Source organism: Aegilops tauschii, chromosome 2 (assembly GCF_002575655.3).
Source record: "Aegilops tauschii subsp. strangulata cultivar AL8/78 chromosome 2, Aet v6.0, whole genome shotgun sequence".
NCBI lineage: Eukaryota > Viridiplantae > Streptophyta > Magnoliopsida > Poales > Poaceae > Aegilops > Aegilops tauschii.
The window spans coordinates 220,983,167-220,990,028 of NC_053036.3; positions in this window are offsets into that span (position 1 = coordinate 220,983,167).

Sequence of the window (6,862 nt, forward strand, 5' to 3'; positions counted from 1 at the left end):
TTCACCCATCCCCAAGTTGCCTTTGTTTTCCCGCCCTCCCACCTTTTTATTCAACGACTCATATATCTTAATCAATCATCCATTTTATTGCTATGAAGTCTCTTCATTATTTTGCTTCAATGTTCTTATTCGGTGATTCTCATGAAGATGCTAAAGGAAGCTTCAAGTTTATCATTCTTCGTTCTCTTATCTTCTCCGGTGGTTTCAATTCAAGCTTTATCGATCATATCCCTTTCCTCATTTCAAATGTTTTCTCATGCCAGTGCACCTCTTAATCATCCACTTCTCGCCATTCATTTGTTCTGGAGTACTGAAGATATCTCGGAAGATTCACGTTTCCTTTCCAATCCATTTGAGTTATTTTGAGGTTCTTATCTCATTCAAGCCATTTAATTCAACCGGCGCAATCTATCTTTTAAATCGTTCAACGGTGTTTCTTTTGAGTGGGCCCTAACCCACAGGTCTTTTCCCAGGATCTTACCTGATTCTTCTAATTCTCCCGGAGCTATTCCCAAATTCTTTTTGAAGTTTGACGTAAGAATGAATTATCATCAGTCAAATGTCTTTCTCCAAGATCTTTCAAATTATTTTCATCGCTGGTTCAACCTTTCTATTCTTCATCCCGGAGTGCCTCAACAATGCATGGTGGTTCTCATCGTCATTCTCAATATTTGAAGACCGAAGAAGGATTTCTCCTAAATCTTGGTCCGTTCTCTTGAAGATTCATAGTTCTAGCTTATGCCATCCTCTCACAATTGTTTTTGATTGTGAGAATTCTTTTCACCCATCCGGAGCAATTCAGGAGTCTTTTCAGTTTGTTTCTCCGAAGCCATCATCTCAGAATTATTCATTCTCAGTTTTCAGATCTCATTCTCCAAATCTTACCGGTGCATCGTTCAAATATCCTCTAATCAGTTTATGATCTCTTTGTTCTCATGTATCTAAATTCTGCCAAGTATCTTCATTCATTTTCTAATTCTTCCCGGTGAATTGTGCCTTTGCTACTTCCATTTCCAAATTCTTACGGTGGTTCGTTCAAGAATTCTCTTCCTTGGTTATCATATCAATTCATTCGTTCTTTCCAATCCTACCGGTGGATCGTTGAAGACTTTTCTCAAGTTTGGCTATATCTCTTCAATCTTTTCAAGAAGAATAGGTAGTATGCCTAATCCGTTGCTTGTCATCAATCTAAATTGGTGAAGGATACGCATAACTTAATTCTTATTCTTGTTTCATCCAAGTGATCTAATTTCTTCTTTTCAGAGTTGTTCATCATATCACATTCTTGGTTCGAGATGCTTCATCTTTTGTTTCCAGAGTTCCAAGCTCTCTCAGTTAACTCGTGGCGAAGATCCATCTAATTCTTTGCAAGGCTTCACCCTATTCTTTCAACTTCTCCTTCTTTTATCATCCTTTTATTACCGGATTCTTCATGAAGGCTCTACATGGTGGTTCGTCAAGGATTCCTTTCATCCTTCAATTGTTCTTCAAGATTTCTCTCGGAGTTAAGATCCGCCAAGCTATACTCAAAATTAAACAAGGTGCTCAACACATGTTTTGTTTTGAGGAGTTCAAGTATTCTTCATCTTGCATTCCAAAGTGCAATTCCTTCCACCTTACCTTCGAGATGTCGTTATATCACTCTTGACAATTTCCTTTCATGTTTTGCGACTCACATGGTGTCGAGAATGAGGTATTTTAAATCCATCAATCTCTTTGTTGGAGTTATCTTGTGTCATATTTCACCTACAACCTTCCCTAAGGAATGTTGCTCTTTGTGGTGATTATCTATGATCCAAGTTTTCTCCTTATCACCTCGGTGGAAGAAGCTTTCTATCTTTTCTAGCTCTCAATCAAATCTTTTTCCAGTGAGTGGCAGGTTGTCACCTCATAATTTTGGGAGGTTTTCCATAAGCCCACAACAAGCTTATCCTTTCACTGCTGATAATCCAACAACTCTGTTCTAGCATTTCTTGTAAGCGTGCTCTTTCAAGATCTTGTTTCCCTCCGTTCATTCCATTCCATTCCATTCTTTCATTTATCCCGGAGGCATTGTGATATTGCTCTCTTCGACCCATCATCTTGTTTTGTCAAGATCATGTTCTTTTCGTGCTTATCCATTTAACATGAGTGTTGTGTCCTATATTTAAGTTCTTTTCATCTTATCAAGTTTTGCTCCTCTTGTCAACCGGAGTGCTGTCGAAATTGGTCATTCTTGTTCCTTGGCTATCTCATTATACCGGTGTGGTGGCATATTCTTATTGGTTCATTGAGCTCTTGTTCCATGTTTCAACCTACAGGGTTCTCATAATGTTCCTTGTTCCTCTTTTCTATCGGAGTGTTTGCAATCTCGTTCGTCTCCATTGTATTCTTTCTTTCTATCTGTTCAACCTCTTAAGGCTCGTGGTTTCACTCGTTTGTCAAAGAAGCAACTTTGTTTTATCTTTTCCTCTTCCGTTTCTCTCCGGTGCCATCCCTAGATCTCGGGACGAGATCTCTTGTAAGTGGAGGAGTGTTGTAACGCCCCGAGACCGACGCTCCAGACGCCTTCCATGTTCTTCGTGATCGCTGTGTGTTTTATTTGCTTGTTGCATTTCATCACTGCATCATCCACATTGCATCGGCACTTCGTTGCCGTCATTTTTCAAAACTTGCATCCGTTCGTAGTTGCCGCGTCCCCCTTGCCTTCATTGACCATTTTGAGACCAACCGGGTTTTTCGAGCCCCTCTTGTCTGACCAGTTGACCCTCTCTACATTTTATTAAGACCCCTCGCGCGCGTCCGAAAGTTGTCCCGAACCCGACCCGCTCAGTCGTGACCGATGGGTCCGGATCATCCCCAAACATCTATAAAACATCTCCGTTTTCTTAATTGGGACCCTAAGCTATTTATCCGAGACCGTCCGATTAAAATCGGAGGGACTAGATCACCCCTAATCTAACCCACATGCTATATATATAGGTCCAAACCCTAGTCTAGGCAGTCCCATCCATCCAATCCCTCACCCGCCGTCGCCACTCTCAATCTTGGGATCCTCCCAGATCCCCTCCTCACCAACCCACGCACAGCCAGCCACCGTCTTCTTCCCGCGCCTCTTCGCCGGAGTCGCCAAGCCGCCACCCTGAAGCTTCTCCGCTGCGGCGCCAAGTCCCTCTGCTCGACCCGCCAAGTCCGGCACCGCCGTCCTGTGCCTCGCCCGTGCGCCGACATCTTCCGCTTCGCCCCTGTGCCTCAAGTCCCGCATAGCCGCTGCCTTGCTCCGTCCCCGCCGTTTCCCGCCGACGGCCTCCTCTCAAGCCCGGCGCCGCCAAGCTGCTTCCCCGCTGGATCTCGCCGCCCCGCCATGAACCCGTCCATCCTCGACCTCCTGTGCGCGCCACCGCTTCCCTGTATCGTCTGGAGCCGCCCGCGTCTCGCCCCTTTGTCCACTTCCTCTGCATCGAGCGAGACCAGCGCCAGCGCACGGGTCAAGCCCGCGTTGACCGCCCGCTCGCCCGCACCGTGGACGCGTCGTCCTGCTGCGTGGGCTGCCTCATCCCAGCGCCCCTGGCCCAGCTCCAGATTCGGCCTCAAGGCCCAATGTGAGCAGCCCCCCTGATGTCCCTCTCCTGTACACTATCGGGCCAGGAAGATTCGGCCCGCGTACGTTTTTTTCCAGATCTGTGATTTTCCTTTTTATCCAGAGAATGTCTGTTTTGTAGAAAAACCCTCATGTTCATGCATATAATATTTCACAAACCGTGCATCGGATTAAAATGTTTTATATATGAAAAGTGCTTAGAACTTCATCTAGTTTCATAATATGCCACTTTCATCCATGTTAAAAAGGTTTAACTTGCTGTTTGTTTAATTTTGCATAAATAGCACGTTAAAATGATTTATTTCATAACTAAATAAGCGTAGCTCCATTTTGAATAAACTTTATATGTAAATGGGGTGGAAAAATGCATAGATTAACATGTTGCACTTTATTTTCCTGTTTAACAACTCTTAAAATATGGTTAGGGCAGAACAGTACCAAATTCATAATATGCATATGGGGATTTTCCGGAATTGTTGTTTGTTGTTTCGGCCTCATTTAAACTTGCCTAAATAGTTAGTTTACTTATGCTTCACCCTTGCTATGTTTAATAACATTTAATATTGTTGGGTACATAAACGAGAGAGAACTAAATAGTTGATGTGGTGTTTTGTCAATATGCAACTCGTTGCATATTGAGCTCCACTTAATTTGTAGTATTGTTTGTGCACTTTGCCATGCCATGCCTCATTAAACCGGACATGCTTCATACTTGATTGTGCACCATGCCATGTCTTGTGATGGTTGTTTACCATGTTGTTTGCTTCTTTCCAGTTGCGCTTCTGCTTGATAGTTCCGGTTACGTTGCGATTGTGAGGATTCGTTCGACTACGTTGGTTCGTCTACTTCATGGACTCGTTCTTCTTCCTTGTGGGATCTCAGGCAAGATGACCATTACCCTCGATATCACTTCTATCTTTGCTTGCTAGTTGTTCGTTCTATCGCAATGTCGCGCTACCTACCACTTGTTTATCATGCCTCCCATATAGCCATGTCAAGCCTCTAACCCACCTTCCTAGCAAACCGTTGTTTGGCTATGTTACTGCTTTTGCTTAGCCCCTCTTATAGCGTTGTTAGTTGCAGGTGAAGTTGAAGATTGCTCCATGTTGGAACATGATTATGTTGGGATATCACAATATCTCTTATTTATTAATGCACCTATATACTTGGCAAAGGGTGGAAGGCTCGGCCTTATGCCTGGTGTTTTGTTCCACTCTTGCCGCCCTAGTTTCCGTCATACCGGTGTTATGTTCCTTGATTTTGCATTCCTTACGCGGTTGGGGTTATGGGACCCCCTTGATAGTTCGCTTTGAATAAAACTCCTCCAGCAAGGCCCAACCTTGGTTTTACATTTTCCTAACAACCTATACCTTTCCCTTGGGTTTACGCGAGCCCGAGGGTCATCTTTATTTTAGCCCCCCCGGGCCAGTGCTCCTCTGAGTGTTGGTCCGAACCGAGCCGCCTGCGGGGCCACCTCGGGGAAACTCGAGGGCTGGTTTTAGTCGTAGCTTGTCTCATCCGGTGTGCCCTGAGAACGAGATATGTGCAGCTCCTATCGGGATTTGTCGGCACAGTTGGGTGGTCTTGCTGGTCTTGTTTTACCATTGTCGAAATGTCTTATAACCGGGATTCCAAGACTGATCGGGTCTTTCCGGGAGAAGGAATATCCTTCATTGATCGTGAGAGCTTGTGATGGGCTAAGTTGGGACACCCCTGCAGGGTATAAACTTTCAAAAGCCGTGCCCGCGGTTATGTGGCAGATGGGAATTTGTTAATGGCCGGTTGTAGAGAACTTGACACTTGACTTAATTAAAAATGCATCAACCGCGTGTGAAGCCGTGATGGTCTCTTTTCGGTGGAGTCCGGGAAGTGAACACGGTTTTTGGGTTATGTATGAACGTAAGTAGTTTCAGGGTCACTTCTTGATCACTTCTAGCTTCTCGACCGTTGCGTTGCTTCTCTTCTCGCTCTTATTTGCGTATGTTAGCCACCATATTTTCTTAGTGCTTGCTGCAGCTCTACCTCATTACCTCATCCTACCCATAAGCTTAAATAGTCTTGATCTCGCGGGTTTTGAGATTGCCGAGTCCTCGTGACTCACCAGATACTACCGAAACAGTTGCAGGTGCCGATGATACCATGCAGGTGATGCTACCGAACTCAAGTGGGAGTTCGACGAGGACCTTGGTCATTACTATGTTTCGTTTCTAGATGATCAGTAGTGGAGCCCAGTTGGGATGATCGGGGATCTAGCAGTTGGGTTATCTTCCTTTTCATTTATTTGTCCGTAGTCGGACTATGTGTGTACTCTGAATGATGTATGAATTATATGTTCATTATGTGAAGTGGCGATTGTAAGCCAACCCTCTTTATCCCTTTCTTGTTCATTACATGGGATTGTGTGAAGATGACCCTTCTTGCGACAACCACAATGCGATTATGCCTCTAAGTCGTGCCTCGACACGTGAGAGATATAGCCGCATCGTGGGCGTTACATAAAAAGTGGACAAATCGAGCACCTGAAATTTGCCGGAACGGAAATGAATCAACATTCTGGCAAAACATAGGCCACTCGGGTTCATTCCCTGGAAACAACAAAAGGCCACTTGGGCACAATTGAACCACTACAATGATAAGATATAACATGACCACTTCAATTTCCACAGCAAGGCCTTAGTACCTACACCCAATTTCTCTATAGCGCCTTGTGAGAACAAGCGGTACTACTATGCCTTTCTCCATTATTTTTATTTTTCTTTTCTTTTTCTTTTTTTCATTTCTACTTTTTTCTATTACTTTCATTTTCATTTACTTTTCTACTTATTTCTCTACTTATTTTCTTTTTCTTAGCAGTAGCGCTCTACAACAGAAACACGCTGCTACAAGGCAATTAGCAATCGTGTTTCCATCGGGCTCGCTACTACTATTCTTAGCCTACCGGCAACAGTGTGGGAATTATAGTAGTAGCGCTTTTTTGGGCAGATGAGGGAGTCCAGGATTAAGGGGTCTTCGGGCGTCCGGGCTATGTGACGTGGGCCGGACTAATGGGCCGTGAAGATACAAGACAAAAGACTTCCTCCCATGTCCGGATGAGACTCTCCTTGGCATAGAAGGCAAGCTTGGCGTTCGGATATGATGATTCCTTCCTCTGTAAACCGACTCTGTACAACCCTAGGCCCCTCCGGTGTCTATATAAACCGGAGGGTTTAGTCCGTAGGGGCAATCACAATCATACAGGCTAGACATCTAGGGTTTAGCCATTACGATCTCATGGTAGATCAA